Below are 27090 nucleotides of genomic sequence, written 5' to 3'. Positions count from 1 at the left end.
TATCATTGTTTGCTTTTATTGTAAAACAAAATGCATGCTTAAACTTTCTCATTACTTAAAGTGAAATGAACTACTTGTAACTGGCTTAGCTGGCACTAACAAAATGAGAAGTTCAGTTTTCAGAAAATAAGCTTGAAAATATTTCAGCAAGTTTACCAAGCAGGAACACACACACACACACACACACACACACACACAACTGATTATTCAAGAATTAACTGAAAATAGGAGCATAATTTTAAGAATTAACTGAAAGGAAAATATTTCAAGTGTTTTAATAGTAATGGTTTAATGGAATAAAAACTGAACTATGACGAAGAAACCCCAGCTGCCGTTCTTAGGGTAACTGATAATACTTTGGACAAAAGGATGAAAACTCCACATCTCTGTGGCCAGTGCTTATATATTAAACTACAGATAAAAGTACTTGTCTAACTACTTAAGAGAAGTGTGAAGATACATTGTGAGAAATACATTAAAGTTATCTTTTGTATATTATGACCATAAAGCAATTATTCTATATGAAATGATAGCTTTTCCTTTTTCATATGACATCGTCATGTCATTACTGTTCAATATAATGTAAAGATAATATCATAAAATATCCAGAAACATGTATATTTAGGTTTGAATCATATCTCTCAAACCAAAAAATAAAATAAAAATAAAAACAAAAATATATATTTTTGTTATTTTAAATGAAGCTGAAAAAATATACTAGAGATCCTCAGAATAACTGAAGTTTTAGTAAAAATGGCAAAATAAATTAAAAGATAAGAGGAAAAACAGACATGAGAATGAATTTTAGTTTCATACAATATACACAGGCATGAATAATCAAGGATAAGCCCAAGAAGGACGCGCTGTGGATAGTTATCCCAACTCTGTAAAACCTAAGATTAAAATACAAAATATTAAGTACGTATACTATAAACGAAGAGAAGAGAAACTGTGGTTTATGATGCCATTCAATCTTGATCATAACATCACAGCATTATAAACTTGTACTAGCTTGAATGTCATATAATTTTAGTATAAGAAATTGATATCAAGAACTATCAAGCTCCAAGAAAATAAATTTGTTAATATAAGCACATAATTTTGACTGAAATGTTCAGTGATATTAAAGAAACATCTGAAGCACTGTGGAAAACAAATTTGTCACCTAAATTAGTTGTCTAAGGAAAATTTAATAAATAATAATACAATTATTTCACTGAGTGATCTATTTCAAAGTATTTTTTCTAATTTAATGTGTGTTTAATATACCTACTCAGAGTAGAGAGTCAGAGGAACAGAAACAAAGGGAAAATTATGTATGTTTTCATATGCAAATGGTACATCTGTTCATTAACTTTACCAAGTCAGAAAGTTATAATTTATAAAATGCTAGGATGAAAGAGCCTTAACAACCTCAGGAATCACTTCATAACATGAGGACTTGCTTGGATTCTGATTTGAACAACTAAAAGAGACAACTTTCCAATGAGTAAGACATTTTAATGTGGACTAGGTAAGAAATTATTGTTAATTTTGTTGACTGTGATAATGAAATGGCAGTTCTTCCAAAAAAAAAAGGTTTAAAGCTAAAGCTTCATAAAATATTTACAGATAAAAAAATAAGTCCTGGAATTTCATTAAAATAATCTAGAAAAAGATGTGTAGGGGAAGAATCAAATAGAAAAATGTTGATAAATGTTAAAAGCAGACTGATGGGTCAGTGGGAGTTCATTACATTATTCTCTTTACTTTTATCTAAATTCTAAATTTACAAGATAAAATGTTTTTAAATTATGAAACAAAAACACAAAGGATTTAAAGTAGTATCCTTTAAGAAATTTTTTTCCCTCTGCATGTGTATGTGTGTGTACATGCTACTTCTTAGAATGATACATACTACATAATGAAATCTTGTAATATATTAATCACGCATTTGCTTCTTTCTTAACAAATAGGTTTCAACTCTTTATGACTTACTTGAACATGTACAACAAAATGTGCATACCTTAAGTTCAGCACTTTAGATTAAGTATTGGGTTTTATATTTTCCTAAGAAAAAACAGTACCAACAAAGGAATTCAAATCATACCTGAGAGATCAGAACTAATTTGTATGAATAAAATGGATAAGACCTCAAAAGCTAATAAATTAGCAGTACAATGCAAAGTTGATCATATTTATCAAAATATCAGACATTATCAGAGACTACTATATTCAACATTACTATGTTTTAAAGTCTTTGGGACCACGAGGTAGGAAAGGATTAGTGAACAGGATGCAAAGGCATTAACCATAAAAGAAAATAATCTATGAGTTAGGCTTCATTGAAATTAAGAACGTCTCTTCCTCAAGACACTAAGCTATACACACCAAGAAATTACTTGCTATAGAAAGATCAAAGATATCATACTCAACCTAATAAAAATTGTTACAGAGAGAGAAAAGAAACAACTCAATTAAAATTGGGCAAAAGATTCAAATAGGCAGTTTGTAAAAGAAGATATCCAAATAGAAAAATAAATGAGCAACAAAATGAACATATATGAAAAGGTATTCATCTTTACTCATCAAGGAATTGCAAATAAAGTCACATCATACCGACTAGGATGGCTAAAGATTCGCATTGACATTGACATGAAGAAGACCTAAAGCAATAACTTCTAAATATATGCTACTGAGAGTATAAACTCACACGTACACACATACAAACACTCTGGAAAACTTTTTGGCAGTATCAACCAAGTCTTTATATAAACCTCCCCTATGATCTAGTAATGACTCTCTTAGGTGGATACCAAAGAGAAAGGACTGAATAAGTTCACCAAAAGGACATATTCATAGCAGCTTTACTCATACTATCAAAACTGGAAAAATTCCAAAGTTCATTAGCAGAAAAATGGGATAAATAATGTGTGGCTTATTCATACAGTGAAATACTCTGCAAGAATAACAAGGAACACACTGGTGACACATAGAACATCTCTCAGATGGTAAGCTGAGTAAAAGAAGACAAGCACAAAAGAGTATGTAGTAAAGGAATTTGAAGAACAGACCACCCTGATAGTGAAAGAATCTTCCGCTGGTGGATGGGAGTATTAACGACGGAGAGGGATCTAGTAATCTAATGCTGATGTTTAGTCACGAAGTCATGTCCGATTGCTTCTCAACCCCATGGAATATATCCTGCCTGGCCCCTGTGTCCGTGGAGTTTTCCGGGAAAGAATACTAGAGTGGGTTGCCATTCCCTTTTCCAGGGTTCTCTCCCACCTGGGAATTAAATCTGCATCTCCTGCACTAGCAGGTGGATTCTCTACAGAGCTGTAAATATTTTATATTTGCTGTGTGCAGTGATTACGAGTATATACATATGTAAAATTCACCAAGTTATACACTTACGATTTTTACATTGAGATAAATGTTTTGCTCCAGAAAAAGGTTTAAAAATATGAGAAACATCAAGCAATGCTCTACAAATTGACATGTTTGAAAATGCCTGGCCTCCTGTTCCAGTAGAGACATCTGATAATGTGCTTCAACTTCACAGGATAAATAATTCCAGATGAATCAGAAGAGGGATGACAACTCTGGGGTACCATCAGGAAAGATTCCTAGCAGGACAGTAGCCTTCTATCAAAATGTCCATTAATATCAACCTAGAAGCAAAAAAGCATAACTCTTCCTTGTAGATACACCATCTGGAGCGTTCAGGCTGGCCCCAAGAACTTCTTGGAGTGATCATAGAAGAAAGAACATAAGGACACCCAACGTGTACTCAGAGGGAAGCTGATCCCTAAACAGAGGATCCCCGAAGGTGGCCAATCATCAAAGTACTCAGGGAAATTTTGAAACAAAACAAAACAAAAACAGGGATTCTAATATTCCATATGTCATTAGTTCAACTGTGTCCCCTCCAAATTTTAACTTGAAGTCCTATCTCAGACATTACCTTATTTGGAAAACTAGTTAAGATAGGTCCTTAGAGTGGAATCTAATCTAGCATTACTGGTGTCCTCATACAAACAGGGCATTAGGACAGAGAAACACAGTGAAAATACCATGCGAAATGAAGGCAGAGTTTAGACTGATGCTTCTTCAAGCCAAGAATTGCCAAAATTGCCTGCAAACTGCCATAATCTAGGGAAGAGGCAAAGAACACTCTCTCTCTCATAGCCATCAGAACCCTGCAAACACTTTCATCTCAGACTCCTGGTTTCCAGAGTTGTGAGACAATAAATTTCCACTTTTTAAGCCACCTAGTTTATGATACTTTGTAATGGCAGCCCTGGGCTTCACTGGGAGCTCAGTGGAAACGAATCTCCCTGCCCAGCAGGAGATGCGGGTTGGACCCCTGGGTGGGGAAGATCCCCAGGAATAGGAAATGGCAACCCACTCCAGTATTCTTGCCTAGGAAATCCAATGGACAGAGGAGCCTGGTGGGCTACAGTCCATGGGGTCACAAAAGAATCAGACATGACTCAGTGATTAAACAACAACGAAAACGGTGACTCTAGCAAACTCATACACCGTTCCCAGGAACTCTGCTTCACTACGGCTGGTATACAGATCAGCATTATCTTTGAAAATTTCCTAGGTGATTCTCATAACCAGACAAATTTCAGATCCACAATGATCTTGGCAACACTTGGATCCAGTGTACGCTGCCCTGAAACAGGTTCAAGACTTGAAAAGATTTTTTAAAAAATGAAGTCAAACAATGTCTTCCTTTTTGTTAGATGCCAACACTCAAGGATTCTCACAGGTTCTCCAAGAGGTTTAGGGCTCCTGTACTCTCTCCGTGTGTGGGCCTCTTAAATCGCTGTGAGCTCTTGGAACCATGACTTTTTATTCTAATCATAAGCCAAATGCTAGGGTGCTTTTTTTTTTTTAATTGCTGCATTGAGGAGGAAAAAAGCCAACCTGAGATCTTCAATCTTTTGCACAAGAACCAAAGCAACTTTATTTTCCTCATTTTCAGTCTTCTGCTTCCTGGAGATCTCAGATCTCAAAAATGACTTCTTTATTCTTCGGTAAGGGTAGTACAGAGATTCCTTCCAGAGGGGAGACCGGGTTTGGGTATTTCACCGCAAGGCTGAGAGTCGGAGAGTCTGCGAACAGGCAGTTTTCCAGCTCATTGGCACGGGCACAAGTGGAAGCAGCACGTTCATTTTGTGCAATTTGCTTTACCTTCCCACATGGAGTTGGTGCATGTAAAAGGCTGTTAAGTACTAAATTATTCCTTATCAAATCACCATCATCTGCAGTCATGATCAACACTAATTAAATTACTTTCGCTGAACATGGCTCCAGCCTGCTGCCGAGGCTGCTAGGTACATTTCATCTCGCTTACGGTACTGTCCTGCCTGTGTCGGCAACAGAGGGCTACAGCCATCATCGTTTGTAGTTTTAATTACAGTGAATCTTTCCTTCTTCAAGTGTATCACATCAACAGAGTTAACTCCCTCACTTCATTTACAAACCAGTGATGGCTCCCAATGTATCCCTGACTTCAGACAATTCATATCATTCATCTGCCGACTTCCTCAACCACATTTCCATGCAAACTTTTATGACCTACAACTCCTCCGGACAATCAGATTTTTAGGAGGAGAAGCCAAGAGAACTCTCAAGAGATGCATCTTGCATTTTTGCTTTGATGGAGGCTTGACCTTTAAAACCACATCTTAAGGCTGACTTACAATGACTGAGTTCCTCTAATGGTTAAATTTAAGAGCTCCAAAATACCAAGACATTAAAAAATGCACTTCCAAAATAAACTTAACCACTTCTTAATTCACAAAGTTTACTTGGGGTTATGGTATTCATTGTAAAGTATTTGCTAGATTAGCGATTGTTTTCATTTTGGAACAATGTACTCTGAGGCATCATCTTGGCTTCCATTTTTTTTCCTGCCCACATTTTAGACCAGAGGCACACTCCTGTCATCATTCTCCTGGAGCACAGAATGTGGGGCCCTTGGCTCTCCAAATGCAACAATGCTGGCATACAACCAAGTCTTTGGTTCAGGGTGTTGTTTAGTCACAAAGTTGTGTCCGACCCTTTTGTGACCCCATGGACTGTAAAGCTCACCAGGCTTCTCTGTCCATAGGATTTCCCAGACAAGAATACTCAAGTGGGTTGCTATTTCCTTCTCCAGGGGATTTTCCTGACTCCGGGACTGAACCTGAGTCTCCTGAATTGGCAGGCGGATTCTTTACCACTAACCCATCATGGAGCCCCTTGGTTCAGGGTAGACATATGATAAGTCATATGCGAACATCTATAATACTGATGTAGAAAATGAATTTAACTATTTGCTCATAGAAGAATAATTTCCTAAACAATCATAACCCTGAAGTATTTTTTTTTTGGTACTACTAAACTGAAAACAGACCATATTATGATTGACTGGTTCATGTTAGTTCAGACAATAAACTATGAAATCTATGATTTCAGCTTTTATTTATATTTCTATAGTGAACATGAAGTAAATTTAAGAAAGATAATATGCTTAACTTTGGTGTTAATCTTAATATATTGAACTCTCATTGAGTTTGGAACAGTGATAGAAAACACTCCTGCTGCTGCTGCTGCTGCTGCTGCTGCTGCTGCTGCTGCTGCTAAGTCACTTCAGTCGTGTCCAACTCTGTGCAACCCCATAGCCGGCAGCCCATCAGGCTCCCCCTTCCCTGGGATTCTCCAGGCAAGAACACTGCAGTGGGTTGCCATTTCCTTCTCCAATGCATGAAAGTGAAAAGTGAAAGTGAAGTTGCTCAGTCGTGTCTGACCCTTAGCAACCCCATAGACTGCAGCCTACCAGGCTCCTCCGTCCATGGGATTTTCCAGGCAAGAGTACTGGAGTGAGGTGCCATTGCCTTCTCTGAGAAAACACTCTTACAAAGCCTAAAAAAACTCAAATTTACACAGTATTATAAAGTTTTCAAAGAATCTTCAACAACTCTGGATTCTCATCATTCAAGACAAGAAGGACATTAGCATTCCAATTTTGAAAAAAAAATTTAAAGAGGCATGCTTCATGCCTAACTAAAAGCCTAGGACTAATTTATTACAGGTAGGAATTAAAGCCTCGGGCTTTGGGCAGCAACTCTTGAACCCTTGACTATACAATTCAAATTTACTTTGTGTAGGCACACTTAAGATTTCCATCATGCATGAGAACCATTGTAACTATATCAGTTGTTTCTTTATGCATATATTTCTTCATTAATTCATCCATTTACTGGCCTAGACATTATGCCATTTGCTAAGGGACAGGACATGTGGCGTTACAGAAGAAGTTGAACAGTAAGTCCTACCATCAAGAGCTCATAGAAGTCCAATTAGAGTTTCACAACGTTGCTTTTTATTTTAAGAAAAGTTCTAATAAGTATATCAGCCAGTCTTCAAGTTTGATTAATGCATGTGTATGCAATGCATATTTCTATATACATAACCTTAATAATATATTCTTGGCACTTGCATCTAAATGAAAACAATTCTCAGAGCATTCATGCTTGCTTTTAGGCATTCTGCCTTCTTTCAATTTATTGCTGGGACCAAAGGCATTTAAAAATTCACACCACTCATATTCCACTGAAGGAAAAATATTGCTATCCAACAACTAAAGCTTCTCTGTGACTCTGATAACCAAAATGTCACAAATGATGGGTCCCCTTCTCTATGTGGACAGTGAGCACAAATACAATGATAAGTTGTCTCAGCTGGGACCTTTCACTTTGCTTTCCTTCCAACTCTTATCATATATGCAAGTGAAATACAGCAGTAATTTCTGTGAGTACAACACAATTACCCTGGGAAGAGAAACACATCACATTTTAAAATACTTATCTAAATAAAACTACATCTTTGAATCACATCTGTAGTTTTTGAATCAATATTAGCTGGGAGTTTAGAGCCTTGATGAGAATCTTGATTTTGATGGTGAGATTTCTGGTCTGCTCAAAAAAATCTCTTTTAGAATGATCTACTGAACAAATTTCTTGAGAGTCCCTCAGACAGCAAGGAGATCAAACCAATCCATCTTAAAGTAAATCAACCCTGAGTATTCACTGGAAGGACTGATACTGAGGCTGAAGCTCCAATACTTTGGGCACCTGATGCAAAGAGCCAACTCATTGGAAAAGACCCTGATGCTGGGAAAGAGTGAAGGCAGAAGGAAAAGAGGGTGATAAAGGATGAGATGGTTGGATGGCATCACCAATTCAATGGACTTGAACTTGGGCAAACTCCAGGAGACAGTGAAGGACAGGGAGGCCCAGTGTGCTTAAGTGGCAGAGTTGGATACAACTTGGCGACTGAACAAAAAGAAAAAAACAGTATTCTAGAACAGGAGTTGGCAAATCACACAGCCCATGGGTCAATCCAGTTTCCCACCTGTTCTGGAATATAAAGTTTTATGGGAACACTTTTCCACCCATTCATTTACGTAGAGTCTAGGACTACATTGAGTAACAATATGACAGAAACCCTTTGACCCACCAAATCTAAAACATTTACCATCTGATCCTTTACAGGAAAAAAAAAAAAAAGTTGCTGATCCCTATTCTAGATTATGGTCTGCAAAGAAAAAGAAAAAAGAAAATATAAAAGTGGATGGATGGCATAGTGACACCTCCTAGTGTTAGGGTACACTAAGTCAGTTAACAAGGGACATTTGAGTTTGCTTTATTAACCCTGTGTTTACTCTGACTCTCCAAATCAGATAAACAGCCCTGTGTGGCCAATTTACAGGGATATACACAAACATGACAGTGAAAAAAATGACATATTATTGAGGCTCTAAAACACTAGAAATTTATGTGCTTTGAGGAATTTCAAAGCATTTACTTAGACCATGGTTATGTATAATGCAGAGAGTTTTCTATACTTGTTTACAAAATATAACTGAGAAAGTCAAAACAAATCATTCTGTGGACACTAAAGCACTTGTAAAAAAATTTCACTTGGTTATGGCAGTGAATTTTTAAAAAGTCTCTGTAAAAAGGGGAAAAAGTAAATGGTATACATAAATTAGGTTATTTAAGGCCAGGTACAAGTATGGCATGAAAAATGCATGTAGCCTTTTATATAAATATATGTAGTTGGGAATACACTCTCCAGATGAAAAGCATTCACTTTAAGTTAATATCATTCCAATTCCAAGTGATAAATGGGTGGCAATGACCTCAATTAGTACAGGGTTAAATTCCAGAAGCAAAGGCGAACGTTTGTGTACAAATAAAGACAATAGTGTTACATGCTTAATAAATCCATCTTCCAAGACTTACAGAAAATCGGCAGGCACTTCGGCTGCATCTAAGCCTCTCATAGATTCTTTTCCAGTACATTTACCTCTTTCAAGCTCGCCCTACCCCCACTGCGGACACATACCACTCACACATACACACACTGACATCCATTACTAAAGGGCCTAATCTCAGCTATCAGCAGAGTGCCTTTATGGGGCCATTAAACCATTTCTCTTGTTTACAGTACCCGAAGAAAGATGTGAATTATGTCTGTGACAAAACAAGCGATAACATTTCTAAACCGCTATCAAAATGCAAACTGAAACACATTTTAAGGACAGAGACCCTGATTCCCGTTTTCCATTATTTTCTGTTATTTGCAGCATCTGGAAATAGATTCACCTATAATACTTCTGAGACAAAAATTTAGACCATAGCACAGCAAGTTGATGGGTATTTTTTCTGTTTTTATAAAGGAATATTATCAGTGGGGTTAGACACCATATCTAGTTGGTCCTTTGATGTTATTGGCAGCACACATAACTCTGGGCAGTAACAATCACAAAGGTGAACTAAGGCAGATTTTCACCCCTTGTTATGGATCCCAGAATTATTGAATTGAAAACATTATATGTGATCAAGTTTTAGGGACTGAGCTGATATTTCTACCAGAAACCTCTGTGCTAAAGGAATCATAAGTGAATGCCCAATGGGTATGACTTTTTTCCAAACAGCTGATTCACTGGAAACGACCCTGATGCTGGGAAAGATTGAACGCAAAAGGAGAAGAGGGTGGCAGAAGACGAGATGGTTAGACAGTATCATCGACTCAGTGGATATGAATCTGAGCAAACTCTGGGAACCAGTAAAGGACAGGGAAATCTGGCTTGCTGCAGACCATGGAGTCACAAAGAGCTGGACACAACTTAGTGACTAAATAACAGAAATGGGTAAAAATATAAAAAAGAGGACCTACTTCTTTTATTACAGAATACTTTTTTTTTTTTGCTAAAAAACAGAATGCCAAAGCAATTACAACAGTAACATCAAAGATCACTGATCACAGATCACCATAACAAATATAGTAATTAAAAAACCGTTAGAAATATTATGAAAATTACCAAAATGTAACAGACACAAGAAGTGAGCAAATCACCTAGAAGCCTCGCTGTGCTAAGAGGAGCACACTGGAGGAAAACAAACAGTCATTAACCTATCCCTATATTGCTACCGAAAGTAAATACTCAGTACCTGCAAGGAACTTCCTGGGCAGTTTGGAAACCAGAACTGAATCTCAGAGAAGCCACACATTTCTTAGAAGGGGACAATAATCAGATTTTATTTTTTTCTCCTAAATACAAACTCCAAGCAGTTATAGGGACTACACACTCCACTGCAGGGATTCCTAAATGGTCCTGCCAGGGGGTGTACGTATCTGAACAAAAGAGAGGACAGAGTGTATAAAAGTCCCTGAAGTCATTCCACACACCTCAAGGCCCCATCCAGAATCAGGTGTGGTGTTTACAGACATGAAAACCAGTGCTGAGGACAGAGCCAAAATCAGAAGCCAGGAATCCTGGGGGTCTGCAGAGCAAAGCCTTCTGACAAGGTTCCACAGCCTCACAAGACAGTTATTTCTTAGAAGTGCAGTTCATAATTCAACTCTCTCTACATCACAGTGTACCATCATGCCATTTTAACAGACAGAAGAGGATGGACAAGTATTCTGGATATGGGACCCATCCTCTCTTCTAAAATTAGTGGTGATACTGTGATGCAGTCAACTCTCTCTCACCTGAAGATCACTCATCTACCTAGCAGTACTAATGGTCTAAACCAGAGGGTTTCTATTTGATTCACATAGGAGCTTCCGATAATTTCAGTTAGTTGAGATCATTTAAAAATCAGCTTCAAAATCTCTTTCTGGTTTAAAAATCCAAAACTCTGGCTTCTCTAGAAAAAAAAGAATATACAATATCCAGCAACACTGATTCTACTTTCCAGCCTCAAAAGTTGACTGAGCTCATTATCAGCTTCCTCTTCAGCCAGAACCTGTGTTTTCCTCTTTGCCACAGTCCTCACTATAGCTCCCACTCCACACTCTATTATCTCCTGCACTAAATTCACTTCCCTCATTTCTACACTGGGCATGAGTGTTTTCTACACCTCACCAAACACATAACTAAGAAATCATTAGTGAGTGTGTTTCTACATGTGGATGTGCACGTGCTCAGACACGTACACATTACCTCTAATCAGCAAAAATAATATAAAACTCATACCACGTTCAGGCTTAGGTACTCAAGTACCCTTCTCAGGCAATAAGGCATGGCGGCAAAGGTAGCAGGTACTTCAATCTGTCAGGTTTCAAAGTTTGCCACCACTTTGACTTACCAGTAGTAAAACTGAGCAAGCTTCTCTGAGCTTCACTTTACTCTCCTATAGAAAATGGGCATGATAACAGCAACTGACTCGTGGAGTTGCTGATAGGATTAAATAAATAGGACACAGTATGTGCAGTGTGTGTACTGCTGCTGCTGCGAAGTCACTTCAGTCGTGTCCAACTCTGTGCAACCCCACAGACGGCAGCCCACCAGGCTCCCCCGTCCCTGGGATTTTCCAGGCAAGAGTACTGGAGTGGGGTGCCATTAAGTACTCAGTAATATCTGCTATTGGTATAGTTATTATTCAAAGGCACGACAGCTAAGAGAGCATGTAGATCATCCAGAAACATAGCAGCGGTGGCTAAGAGCATGGAGTGGAACCTTGGCTTTGCTACTTACTAGTTGAAGGACTTCTGGTCAACCAGGGAGCTACTACAAGATTTGGTTTTTCCCTATGTAATATGAGGCTTATCGTAGACCTGCTACGTGGAGTTTGTGTGAGAATTCAATGAGGTAATGCACAGGAGAATTTCGAAAAGTACCTGGCAATGGTAGGCACTCAGGAAATGTTAGTTATTACCATTATGACTCCAACCACTTCTTTTCACAGAGGATAAACTGAAACTCAAGGAAGTAAAGTGACTGATGACAGCAGCAGGACTTCAGCCATCAGAGTGTTACTGCACTACTTTTTCTATTTCATCTTGTTTTCAATTTCACATTAAGTCAACCACTCACTAAGTGCAAAAATGTGTACATGGAGGAGAATCTGTGAGGAAGGTACCTTGAGAGAAGGAAAAAGCAAACAGCATGGCCTGGTAGAATGAGCACTGGATGAGGAATCAAGTAATCTGGACCTAGTTCCCACCCCACTGCTACCTAGCTGTGTGATTCCAGGCAGACTTTGCAACCTCTCTGAGCTTCAGTTCCTAATCTCCAAATGAAAGTATCAAACTAAGCAACCTTGTAGTTCTAAAATGTAACTCTGGATATAAGTAACTGTTCACTAATATCTAAGAAAAATCTAAAGATTTGATATAAGAATTCAGAGGGCATAAAATTCTGAGGCCACACAGCTCTAAGTACCTCAATAATAACTGAGGGCATTACTGCATTTTAGCAAACGGTGGTCACTGGAATTCATAATGGGCCTTAATCACTATGAAAAAGCAAAATTGGGTGTAATCTACTATATTCAAGGGAGGGTACATAATGCACATTAGAAAGGTGAACATATGGTTAACATTTTAAAAAGCCTGATGCTTTAAAAGGCATTTCATGGGCCACCTACTTTCCAGCTGATGATGGAAAGTAATGTTATTATTAATATATTAATAAAACAAAAAGCAGGATCAAAAGATAAAAAGTTATATTCCTAATTTAAAAGCATTACAAGCACCATTAATTGAAAATTAAAGACAAACAAGGCTTAGACAAACAGCGTTGATTCATTCCTCTAAATTTTAAAGCCTAATCCTAAGATAATAGTACTTGAGCAGTAGTAGTGCTAAATGAACCTCATCTTCATAGTCTAATTGCCAGGAGAAAGTGCCCTGGAAGGAAACTGGTTCTTCCATCTGGAAAAGGGTAAGAACAGGGAAAAGAAGGCCTCCTGTTAGAACAATCCAAATCTAATCAGTTTTGCTTTCTGCACTGGCTTCAAATCAGATCTTCCTACCCCTACTGGTCCAGTAGATGGAAAGCAGCACGACACTATTTTTTTGGAAACAGATTCCATATAGTGAGCCCAAACAGAGAGTACTTCATATCCAGCTGGCAGGAATCAAACCTGAACAAGCTGCAGCTATTTGAGAAACAGATCTAATAAATTGAAATGGCATTCTGAATCAAGATAGCCACCCAAACCTGCACCCCTCAAAAACCACCCTCCTTCATCAATTACCAAATTAAAACCTTTATAAATATGGAAGACACCTCTTGTGCAGAAATTGTTCCACTATGCTTTGATATGGTTACTCATTAAGCCCTATAAAATCACAAAAATAAATATTACTTCCTTACCTTGTAATTCTGTGATTTCTTTCAAATAATGGACCACACTTTTTTTGGAAAAGACTGAGCAGGATCTATTATTATTCCTAGCTGAGTTGGAAGATGCCCACACTACCTGGTGTTTCTCAGTCTAGCATGAAGAAGTCCTGAGGGTGGCCATGACAGATGGCCAGAATATCCAGACGCCAAGGGTGCTCTGTCCTCACTACGGTGCGATCATGAAGACAGGTCCTTCTCATAGAAGGGACAGAAAAGGGTGGGCTCTTTCCATCCTGCACTGCTGCCTCCTCCATCTCTCCAGAACAACCCCCAGAGTGCCAACCCCTGCAGACTAGATCTCTAACAAGTGGTTCAAAATGGGGTTAATATATTCTTTGAAATCTACTGATTAAACAAAGGAAGCAGACAATAGACAATAGAAAAGAATGAAGGCAATGGCACCCCACCCCAGCACTCTTGCCTGGAGAATCCCATGGATGGAGGAGCCTGGTGGGCTACAGTCCATGGGGTCGCACAGAGTCAGACACAACTGAGCGACTTACATTAATTACTCTACAGACCATAGCAACATTAAAAAAAAGTAAGATGGTATTTCATTGCCAAAGAAGACTGCCAATTACTAATATGCCTGTCATCAATTTAGAATAATAATTACTAAAAAGACCAGCAGTTTTCTATAATTTGTAAGTTTTACTCACTAAGAACATGTAGTCAAATAAATAAGCTTTTATGAAATTAAGTGTTGATATAACCACTTTTCTCCAGTATTTTTTTAAGCAATGAAATAAATAATAAGTGATGCAAAGATTTGCTTAAATGAATTTATTGTCATAGTCTTCAAAACTAGGGCAGTATAATTCTAAATTTAGAATTCATCTCACATGTAATAGTATGAACTAGAAAAGTCTTTAAATAAGCCTAGAGTTATGAAAAGTGGTACACAATCTATAAAGTGAATATCCCCAAGAAGACAACTGAAATTCCAAACCTATATTTCACACCCACAAGTCTAAAAAATTATATCATAGCTCTGTTTCTTCAAATGTTTGGGCCTTACTTCTAATACTAACCTCCTGAAAAGAATCTTTCCATTTTGATTTGATGACCCTGTATTGCTTGAAAGATTCGATTTTGTTTCAAGTTAGCGAATCCTCACTTTTGATTCATAATTTCAACATACTTTTCCTCCAGGCTGTATGTGAAAACAGTCAGAGAGTCTGTAATTTGCATGGTCTTAAATTGACCACTTCAGTACCAAAATGATACACCAGATAAGCAGGAGGCAAGACTCAAATGACTGAAGTACACCTGCAGTATTCTGATGTCACTCTCCTGAAAACGTGATTGAGAACAATTCAGACATTATTTGCCATTTGGCTCCTTGTTCAAAACGACCCCATCGGCAGAAAAAGTTGAAAATATGGTCTGAATACCAGAGCTAGGAAAGTTTGCCCAAAAAAAGAAAGGCAGCTGGCTAGAGCCAAAAAAACAAAATTACCTTTCAGTAAATGCCAATAAAACTTACAGGCTGCCAAAATAACAAAGATAGAGTAATTACAAAGGCAACTTTGCAATTTTCCTGACAATAAACACCTTCTTAAGAAGAAATCATCTGTCAGTTGGCCTCAATGGTTATAGCTGTTAATACTAATGAGGGTAAATCCCACAGACACATTTTACTTAAACCAACCAGTATGTAGCTCAAAATTTTTATAACTTCTCCCCCAAAATAAATTTGGAGATTTTCTTTAAACATGCTCTGTAATATTTAATTCAATGTATTCTAGAGCATTTTCCATAAGAAATGACCATTTTTACAGAAAAGCTTGCCCTCAAACTATCTTGCCTACCGTGAAAAATATTTATGTAACTGCACCAGATTGCGAATGCTCCCCAAGAAAGGGAGATGCATGAGAGATAAAAGTAAATACCAGGATTTGGGAGTCATGTTTTTTAACCTCAAAATAATCTTTAGGAAGAAAACACTGTTTAATTATTATATAGACACCTTTAGAAAACTACATATTATTTTTCATACAGCAGATAATATTGTTGATCAAATTTCCTTATGTAAATCCATGAAGATTTTCCTTTAAAAATAAGAAGCATAGCTAAGTAGCAGTGTCTGTTTTCAAAACTGTGACAAGATCATCAGCATCTCCAGATGCCAATCGAGCCCTTTTTTCCATTTTTTAACAACAAATATCAACTTAAAATAATCTATAGCACAGAGACTTCCTGGGGGTGCAGCAGATAAGAAGCCACCAGTCAATGCAGGGGACATGGGTCAGATCCCCGGTGTGGGAAAATTCCATATGCCTTGGAGCAACTAAAACCCACGGGCCACATCTACTGAACCCACGTGCCCTAGAGCCTGTGCTCCATGACAGGAGAGGCCACTGCCATGAGAAGCCTGCACACCACAGTGAAGAGTAGCCCCACCTGCCACCACTAGGGAAAAGCCCACCCAGCAACGAAGACTCGGCAGAGCAGAGATGAAAACGAAATAATTTTTAAAAGTGGGTAGCATAAGAGTGATATCAAAACAATAACTGTAAAAGTCTCTACTGACACAGGCCCAGCCTTCATCAATACAATAAACAAACCAGTCAAAGGCTAGTAAAGAAAACCAACCAAGAAAGCCTTGGATAGGCTCACCCTAGGTCATGGAATAAATAATCAAGAGATACCACATAAAATACTGTATATGAGGAGCTGATTTTACTTTCAAATGTTGCAGGAAGCAAATGTAAAGGATCAGTATATACACATATCTCATTTCCACAAATAAAGAATATAATCCCAAGAAAACAGTTATTGGAATAGAGTTTCAGAATTATATTAGCATTTTATAAGTGATTTCGGTAATTTTTTTAACATACTCATTTTTTATAGATAACTTCCTTTGAATATGTTTTTCTTACAGAAATGTATTACATGATAGATTATAATTTTTTTTCTAGAGGAACACATCTTTAATTTTTAATCAGTGTAACAGTTGGTAGTTATGAATCACAAATGAACCAAGTCAGTACACAATATTACATAAGGAGTTTAAGAGGTTACTCTTGTACACTTTCACAGTCTTCACAATGAACAGTTACTGAGAATGACTTTATCCATGGATATCAATTTCTTAAATCTGATTTTTATGCCCCACAACCCAATTTATTTTAAGACATATTTATATAAATTTACAATTAAATATGACTTAGTTGATATGATCTAGAGATATATAAGAAGCTTCCTTGGTGGCTCAGACAGTAAAGAGTCTGCTTGCAATGCAGGAGACTTGGGTTTGATCCCTGGGTTGGGAAGATACCCTGGAAAAGGAAATAGCAACCCACTCCAGTATTCTTGCCTGGAGAAATCCATGGACAGAGGCCATGGGGTCACAGAGAGTTGGACACGACTGAGCAACTAACACATACAGGAATATATAATTGTTAGAATAGCTAAAATTATGAAATCAAGTATTGTGCAACTATTTACACACGCTGAACACCTAAGACATTTCCTTAATTTTCATCTTCTTCACAGTATTCCAGAAGAGCTTCTTAAATGTGTTGAAAATTATCCCCCAATTTTTATTACACTTCATAGAGTTGTTGCTATAACTTCCCAGCTGCTAGCTCGAAGAATGTCTGTACCTTTATTTCCTACTCTAAAGCCTTTCTACTGCAGGACCCCACAAGTGCATCCTGGAGGCCACATTACAGGGGAAAACGCCATGAAATACGATTGTTCTGGTCCTTCAGGAAACCACCCCATCTGACAGAACCAAGATTTCTCACCAGCTACTAAATTTGGCTCCAGAGCCAATAATGTCATGGCAACTTTCCAATGTATATTTTTTTACTTTGACTTGCTAACTGCAAATAAGGGGAAATTAGATTATCATCTTAAACATAACATGTTGAGCATAACTGGACAGCAGTATAATACAGGTATTATTGGAAATAGAAAATCATAGCATGGAAGCAATAATATTTCAATATTAAAAATATTTTTACATTTATTTTGGGCAAAGCATTCTGTGGTAACATCAAAGAAAAATGAAAGTGTTAGTTGCTCAGTCATGTCCGACTCTTTGCAACCCCATGGACTGTAGCCCACCAGGTTCCTTTGTCCATGGAATTCTCCAGACAATAATACTGGAGTGGGTAGTCATTCCCTTCTCCAAGGGATTGATCTCTCCAACTCAAGGATTGAACCTGGGTCTTCTGCACTGCAGGCAGATTCTTTACCATTAGAGGCACCAGGGAAGCACATCATTAAAATACATATCAAATCATACTAATCCTTGCACAATGCAAGTCTTTATGTTACAATATATAGATGCACTAACCAGTTAATAAATTATCCACTAGATTGAATTTTCCCATAAATTTCACTTAAATATTATCTACTAATCCTTGTGGATTTTAACAATTAAAGATGCAAGGTCTATATAAATGGCTCTCCTTGCTTAAATGAGGTGGTATAGCCAAACAATCAACATATTCTAATGTTTAACTGCTTTCTTTGAAAACTGTCAAAACTATGTCTGCTGCTATGTCACCCTGAACCATCTCTTTAAAATTTGCCTTTTGAGATGCTTAGATGTTAACAGCAAGCCCATGTGAATATAAATGAATATTATAATGTCTGCTGCTGATCACAAATTATACAAGAATGATCATTTTTCTACCACTTAGTGATCAAAGAGGATGACAAACATTGACAACAAACAGCATTTTTTTTCAAGCCCCTGAACTATTTACCAACATAATACAATGTAAGAAACTCACAAGCAGAATGAACTTCTTTTTTAGATTTCCATTTTATGTTGTATTCTGAAATATAACTCATTCTTTAGTACACAGAGCTCTGTCAATGCATCTGTTATAACTGCAGGTCTAACGTGACGATAAGGTGTGTCAAATACTGTCACCAGCTAACACATTTGGCAGCTTATATTAGCACCGAAACACACAAAGAATTTATCTAGCCCTTTTTTGTAATGGAGAGCTCCAAGAAACTACAAAAATATGCAGATCAAAGAGGACTCAGCACTCTTTCCATGTGTGCAAATAGAAGAGATGAGCTTTGGAAAAACACATGGACACCACCTGCAAAACAACTGTATGATCACAAACACAACAGGCCTGGTTTGCATTCTCCACCTCACCCCTTTGAAGTTAACAGGAGCCTTGTAAACTGAGGGTGTGCAGAGGATAAATATTAAGTCAGATAAAGCTTGATTCCCCTCTCCTGTTACAATGCTTGCATTTAAATTCTTAGCCACTGCACATTTCTTAGATTTACCACATCAGATTCCACTGATAGGATTAAAACAGTTCTGATAGAGGTGCATTACTTAGTATGTATGTTTTTAAAATATGGTTAATGACAGTGTACCTATCTGCTGAAACATATGTACAAAATATATACATTGTGCATGCCCCTTGGCCTTTTTCTTTCTACTTTCTCTTCCTCAATAATGTGACATCTAATTGCATGCTTAGAAATTTCCAAGTTGGCCTGTTTTTCCTTAGGAATAAACCCCAAATATACCTGATTGATTTTTGTTGCCTCACAAATGTTGACTTACTTTGACCTTCAAACTCCATCTCTCCTGCTATCCAATGACACCTAATCTCCAAATACAACTGCCTTTCTTCCCAAGGGACGGAGAATGTTCAAATTTCCTGCAGAGAAATTAACACCTGGCCTTAATCTAACCTAATGGGTCCTCCCATAATGACTGGGGAAATCATACACATCATGAAGAGCCAACTGGGGTGCTAGATGCACAGAAATATTGAAAATTAGGCACTAAGGAGGATTAAGTGCCTAACGACTTGGGCATCAACTTCTAGTCACCGTGGCAAATTCTCTTGCCCCAGTAACCTTAGTCCAGGCACAAAGCTCTATCTGGAACAGTGTAGGAAAGTGGTTATGGGTGTAAACTGGAGAGTCAGATCTGTAACCTGGTCACTCTATGATGATAAACAAGCCACTTAACCCCTCTGTGCCTCAATTTTCCCACCTGAATAAAAGGAGATAATAGCTCACAGTACACAAGGTTGTTGTAAACATAGAATAATACATGAATATACATATAAAGTGCTTAGAAAAGTACCCAGCACACAAGGAGCACCGAGCAAGTATTCACTACACCCCGTGAAGGGTGGATAATCTCCAGGTTCACTGCATTTCATGGGTCATTTTATTCTAAGGATCTGATTTCTAGTTCCAGGTCACATTTCATTTTCTTCATGCAGGCATTCTTAACTATTCCAATTTACAATAATCTCTTACTTTTAAAAAAGCTATAGAATTTATGTAGCATTCTTTTCATTGTTAGTCATACAGGACTTTTCTTAATTTTATAATAATAATGATGTTAATTATGAATACCCTGTTTAGTTTTATTCTTGTTCCACATCTATAGCATCTTTGCCACTGAGAGCCTTTTTGTAAGCTCCAGGAAGCATTGGAGTGGAAGTATTGGGAGATTAAGTGACTTGCCCAGGTCACTCAGCTGAAAGTAATAGATTGAGGTACTGAGCCTAACTAGTTAGGATCCCAGAACCTACAGTACACTCTTCGTTGCTATGTTAACTTCTCACTGTACTGTATCTTAACCATCCCAGACATATTTCACCCTCTTCTTCCAAATTTCCTAGTATGTTTTTTTGAATTCAAAGATCACAGTTTTGTTTTGTTTTTTAACATACCTTGATATGCACAAAAACTGTATTCTACATAAATAAAGACTTAAATATTTGTCTGTCTTTATCTTGGCACCATATCTGTGCAAATAATTCACACGATTTCTAAAATAGGATGACTCTTAACCACGGCTTAAAAATGGTTCCATCTACGTATCACACAGGGAACTATAGTCAATATCTTTAATAACCTATGATGGAAAATAATTCCAAAAATAATGTATGTGTATATGTATAACTGAATCTCCTTGCTGTGTCCCTACAACATTATAAGTCAACTATACCTTAGTAAAATAATCTATTAAGAAAAAAAATGGTTTCATCTGTCCCACCACCTTTTTTTCCAATTATGAGTCATAAATACACTGTTTATCTTTCTTAGAAGAAATACTTCAAGCACTGGGCACAGACAACCTACCACACAAACGAGAGAAAGTACGGGACCTTTCACAATTTTGTAAGATAACAATGCTACATCTGTAGTGCTCCCTCCTTCTGGGTTGGTAATGGAAAAAAGGGTGAGATCTTTACTTTTTAAAGAACAATCTATTCATGGTCTCTATCTAGGATAAGTATATTACCAGCAGGTGGTAGGCAGCAGGAATGACGAAACAAACCAAATTTCTTCACCACTAGATCAACCAAATGCAGTCATTTTAATTATTTTTAACTATATAATTAGTCCTACGATTCTGAAACTGTAGCTTAAGAAATCCTCTGGCCTCAAAAGAATATAGACACTGATAATGTCTTCCTTCTACACAGGTAGTGAGTTATCAAATACTAACCCGTATACCAAAACCTTGATATAAGATACCTCATTTAATTATTACATCAATCCATTTACTTTCCCCTTTACATACAAGGCTTAAAAAAGGTAACTGGCCCAAGATCCCAAATGTGGTAAACTGTGCAACTTCCTCAGTGATCAATGCAAATAAATAGAGGAAAACAACAGAATGGGAAAGACTAGAGATCTCTTCAAGAAAATTAGAGATACCAAGGGAACATTTCATGCAAAGATGGGCTCGATAAAGGACAGAAATGGTCTGGACCTAACGGAAGCAGAAGATATTAAGAAGAGGTGGCAAGAATACACAGAACTGTACAAAAAAGATCTTCATGACCCAGATAATCACAATGGTGTGATCACTCACCTAGAGCCAGACATCCTGGAATGTGAAGTCAAGTGGGCCTTAGAAAGCATCACTATGAACAAAGCTAGTGGAGGTGATGGAATTCCAGTTGAGTTGTTTCAAATCCTGAAAGATGATGCTGTGAAAGTGCTGCACTCAATGCGCCAGCAAATTTGAAAAACTCAGCAGTGGCCACAGGACTGGAAAAGGTCAGTTTTCATTCCAATTCCAAAGACAGGCAATGCCAAAGAATGCTCAGACTACCGCACAATTGTACTCATCTCACATGCTAGTAAAGTAATGCTCAAAATTCTCCAAGCCAGGCTTCAGCAATATGTGAACCGTGAACTCCCTGATGTTCAAGCTGGTTTTAGAAAAGGCAGAGGAACCAGAGATCAAATTGGCAACATCTGCTGGATCATGGAAAAAGCAAGAGAGTTCCAGAAAAACATCTATTTCTGCTTTATTGACTATGCCAAAGCCTTTGAATGTGTGGATCACAAGAAACTGTGGAAAATTCTGAGATGGGAACACCAGAGCACCTGACCTGCCTCTTGAGAAACCTGTATGCAGGTCAGGAAGCAACAGTTAGAACTGGACATGGAACAAAAGACTAGTTCCAAATAGGAAAAGGTGTACGTCAAGGCTGTATATTGTCACCCTGCTTATTTAACTTCTATGCAGAGTACATCATGAGAAACGCTGGGCTGGAAGAAACACAAGCTGGAATCAAGACTGCCGGGAGAAATATCAATAACCTCAGATATGCAGATGCCACCACCCTTATGGCAGAAAGTGAAGAGGAACTAAAAAGCCTCTTGATTAAAGTGAAAGTGGAGAGTGAAAAAGGTGGCTTAAAGCTCAACATTCAGAAAATGAAAACGAAGATCATGGCATCTGGTCCCATCACTTCATGGGAAATAGATGGGGAAACAGTGGAAACAATGGCAGACTATTTTGGGGGGCTCCAAAATCACTGCAGATGGTGATTGCAGCGATGAAATTAAAAGATGCTTACTCTTTGGAAGGAAAGTCATAACCAACCTAGATAGCATATTCAAAAGCAGAGACATTACTTTGCCAACAAAGGTCTGTCTAGTCAAGGCTATGTTTTGTCCAGTAGTCATGTATGGATGTGAGAGTTGGACTGTGAAGGAAGCTGGGTGACGAAGAATTGATGCTTTTGAACTGTGGTATTGGAGAAGACTCTTGAGAGTCCCTTGGACAGCAAGGAGGTCCAACCAGTCCATCCTAAAGGAGATCAGTCCTTGGTATTCATTGGAAGGACTGATGCTGAAGCTGAAACTCCAATACTTTGGCCACCTCATGCAAAGAGTTGACTCATTGATTAAAAAACCCTGATGCTGGGAGGGACTGGGGGCAGGAGAAGGGGACGACAGAGAATGAGATGGCTGAATGGCAGCATCGACTCTATGGAAATGAGTTTGGGTAAATTCTGGGAGTTGGTGATGGACAGGGAGGCCTGACATGCTGCAATTCATGGGGTCGCAAGGAGTCGGACATGACTGAGCGACTGAACTGAACTGTGCAACTGAAGATTTGAACCTAGACATTTGGGCTTCAAAGTCATTGTGTCACCTTGTGAAATTACATCTACTGTTTAAGATGTTTACTTTACTTAGTGCTTGAAAATCATTTTATGTTAATAATTTCAGGTTTTGGGGTTTTTTTAATACAGCTAGAATCTACTTTTCTTAAATTTAGCACGCAGAGCCCGATTGCTGGGTCAAACACTACTGGACTGGTAGAAGTTCAGTCATTCCCTAGCTAATTCATTCATTCTATTTTATAAGGAGGACCTTAGGTTATTCACAGCTTAAGCAACCAATTAACTTTTAAATGTGCTTCCCCAGGCCTTATCTAAATCTGATATGGCTTTCACTGCAAGCAGTGTGTTACAGCAAAGGTCCTGGGGGTTAATTTTTATTATTTAAATAAGAGATGATCATAAAATTAGCACCCTTCTAATATAGTTCTCATCTTGATTATTGCTATTTAACTGGTGAAATATTTTCTTCAGGCTGAGTGAACACTATAATTATTATTGCTTTGCATTGTAAAGGTTGCATCTTAATTGAAAAATCAACACTTTTTTCCCCTTTCAATGAATACATCAACTTCAAAAACAACAAAAACATTGAAATGCAGGCAATTTTCCTAGACCCACAGATTAGGGTGTCCTTGATCAACCAGAGTGCATAACCCATAATCTTAAACATAAGATGTTAACTGATCCTATAACTGGGCCTTTTTTTCAAGTAGCAAATGTTTCCCGTTCAACCTTCTGTTTATGAATCCTTATGGTCAAAATGACAATAGGTTTGTACAAATACTTCCAAGTGTCTCCTGCCAGCATCCCTGTGGATATACACTGAACTATTAGTGTAACCCATACTAAAAGACCAAACTGCTCTTATACAAATTTACAGTATGTTTCAATAAACAGTTAAGTAAGGAGGTATAGATATAATTTCTGAATATGGCAAAGACAAAACACACAATACATAAAGGTAAGTTATTCAAAATGAGTACATTCATGAAATATTGCAATGATTTTGAGCAAATTTCGGGAGATAGTGAAGGACAGGGAAGCCCAGTGTGCCGCAGTCTGTGGATTCACAAAGAATCGGACACGACTTAGCAAATGAACAATAATATGAATTGTGTGTTTCATATATTTCATATATAGTTGTGTGTATATAGAATAAAACCATACCTAGGGCTTTCTCTGTGTTAGTCATATTATAATCATTCTGTAGGTATCCTCAGGGTATTAGATCTAGGATCTCCTCCCACTTGTGAATACCAAAATCCTAATACCCAAGTCCCTTATATAAAAGGGCACAGTAGTTTATCACTCACTGATTATTACTTACATATTTTATGTAAAAATACACAAGTTATCCTAAAATTCAAGTTACCCTAGGGGATGAGAACATTATTATCCATGTTTTATTTTGCATTGCTTATACAAAGCACACACCAAATAAACAGAGATCTGAAACCAAGCATCCTAGGTCCAATTCCTTGCTCTTATGTAGTACACTGCACTTGGTTCGTTGAAAGGATTCTATATTTATATTACGTGGGGTAATACATATACCATGTATATGTATTTAGTGTCTTCAGCATTAATACTATAAAAGAGCTGAATAAATATTAAAAAAAAGTTGTACCAGACAAAATGCCAAATGTAGTGTTCAATTAATTTCAGGACAATATTGGAACATTTTTCTGGCCAAATTATACAATGTCCAAAGAGATATAGTGTTCCAAATCAAAATTTAAAAATTCTCTTTGGAGCACTGTATTATTTTGTTAATCAAACATCCAGGATTCCGGAAGCTGCAGGCCTATGTAGACACAGGACTTAACCACACTTCTACAATTCAAAGTATGAGGGTGATTTTCATAGAGTAATAAGGAACTTAAAGGGCTGTCTATTCCACCTTTGTTTTCCATATATGATTTATTTTGAATATTAAGTTATAAATTAGAAGACATCCATACACAATAAGAAACTTTTGGATGTTTTCCATATTTCCTTTAACTTATTATATAAACAAATTTATGTATGTATATATTCATATTACCAAAATACTTATATGTTTTTAATTCACTTGCCCAGTGGTATCATTTCAATGAACGATGGGTTATTGCAATTTGTCTGATGGGTATAAGAGAAAACATTACAAGATAAATTTTGGCTCTGCCATTCACGATCTAAGAGACTGGGAATTTCATTAAACCTGCATGAAGTTGTCTGCTCTGCCTAAGTCCCAGGGCTTTTGCGAGGTACAAATGAGATGTGGGTGTGAAAATAATCTATGAATTCTAAGTTGCTAAACAAATAGAGATTAGTATTATCACTAATATTGCTTTTAAATTTCATTCTTTAGCATCTAGCATAATGCCTGACTGTATGAATATTTGTTGGCTACACTTATTTTTCATTATGGAGAAAAAAAGCTATGGTAGGAACTCAACCAAGAGAAAACGCTCAAGATGCCAAATCTTAAGATTCTTAAGCTATTATCCATTTAATAACAATTAATAGGAAAATAAGAGGTTTTTTTCTGATATCACAATTGCAGCATTTGAACCTTTTTTTATTTCTGCATGTGCATTTATTGAAAATTTACCTTAGAGGTTTAGAAGACATCATAATACCAGTTCTGACAAATACAGGTTTTATACATTTAGAGAAAGAGAGAAAGAATTACTGATTAGAATTTGGAAAAAAAGTAAGAAAAATCAGAAAAATATTATAGATAAAATCCAGGTAGACATTTTTATATGTGGATCTTATGTGTACATCAGACACACTTCATAAACTCTAATAACTGCCTCTCAATACACGTAAGAAGATAGGGCTATACTTTCCACAAGCACATTCTTCAAACCTTCTGAAATTGCCATTTAAAAGCTAAGGGCCTAAATTTCCACTTTGATCAATGAAACAGGTTTATCACTAGATGGGATGACTGAAGTTTATTGATTAGCTGATAACCTTCTAATGCACCAGCCTTTAATCTGACATAAAACTGTGAATGAAAGTAGAGCTTTCAGAAAGGAAAACAAGGTTTGGTTGCCCAAGAAGGAAACAAGAATGTGGGGCTACTGAAGAAGGCAAAAACACCCTGAAAGATGGAGCAGTAACATCCAGTTACTTGGCTTTCCCTGCAGTCCTGTGAGCAGAGATAACTGAGTCATCACCTGATGCTATAGCCCCAGTGCCAAGGACTAAAGAATCAAATGAAATCAACATAATAGGCTGTTGTGTCCATAAACTCAGAGAAAAACAAGCTCAAACAGCAGTAAAAGCTCAAAAAAGCTCAAACTTCTTTGCATGACCACTATTTCAAAGGAAAAAGCTCACACTACTGAAGGGTTTACTTCAATGTTATCCATACATCTTGTTAGGAAAGAGCCACTTTTAACCAAGTCCAGTGGCCTTTGGAGGATTCGACAGAACTTCTGCTGGCAGCTCTGTGGCTGGAAGACAATCTAAGAAGAGTATATCATGCTTTAGGATTAAATGTCAGTGTTAAAAAGTTCAGAGGGAAAAGTGGACAAAGCGGGGTGAGGGGGGGGGGTCTATATTTTTTTTGATCAAAACATTTCCAGAATTTTATAGTGGCTTATAGATTCTTGATTATACTTATTTAATGTGAAAAGCCTAAGTAATAGTAAACTAAAAGGAGAAGGAAATGGCAGCCCACTCCAGTACCACTTGCCTGGAGAATCCCATAGACAGAGGAGCCTGGTGGGCTGCAGTCCATGCGGTCGCAAAGAGTCAGACACGATCAAGCGACTAAACCACCACCACCACAGACACACTAAAATTAGTGCAGATACACAAAAGACTGGTATAAAGATATTGTAATTAAATTCATTCTTCCATCCAACAAATCAATATTTGTGCTAATAAGTCTGCAGAACTTAAAAGTACCTTCTTTAATAAGAAAACGGTTGAGAAAAAAATATTTTCTACTCCAATGTTACAGAGAATTCGATAAAGAAAAATTCTCCAATAAGTGAAAGTGCCTGGGTTCGTATAATTTTTACTTGCTGT

General features: G+C 37.3%; 1 protein-coding gene across 3 annotated transcripts in view; it reads right to left on the bottom strand.

Moving 5' to 3' along the window:
- The window catches only part of ETV1 (ETS variant 1), a 97423-nt gene that overhangs the window by 45752 nt on the left and 24581 nt on the right, over positions 1-27090 (bottom strand). The gene's annotated exons all lie outside the window — the stretch shown is intronic.

Source organism: Capra hircus, chromosome 4 (assembly GCF_001704415.2).
Source record: "Capra hircus breed San Clemente chromosome 4, ASM170441v1, whole genome shotgun sequence".
Classification (NCBI taxonomy): domain Eukaryota; kingdom Metazoa; phylum Chordata; class Mammalia; order Artiodactyla; family Bovidae; genus Capra; species Capra hircus.
The sequence above is the reverse complement of the archived record's forward strand: the minus strand, read 5'-3'. Positions and strand labels throughout refer to the sequence as shown.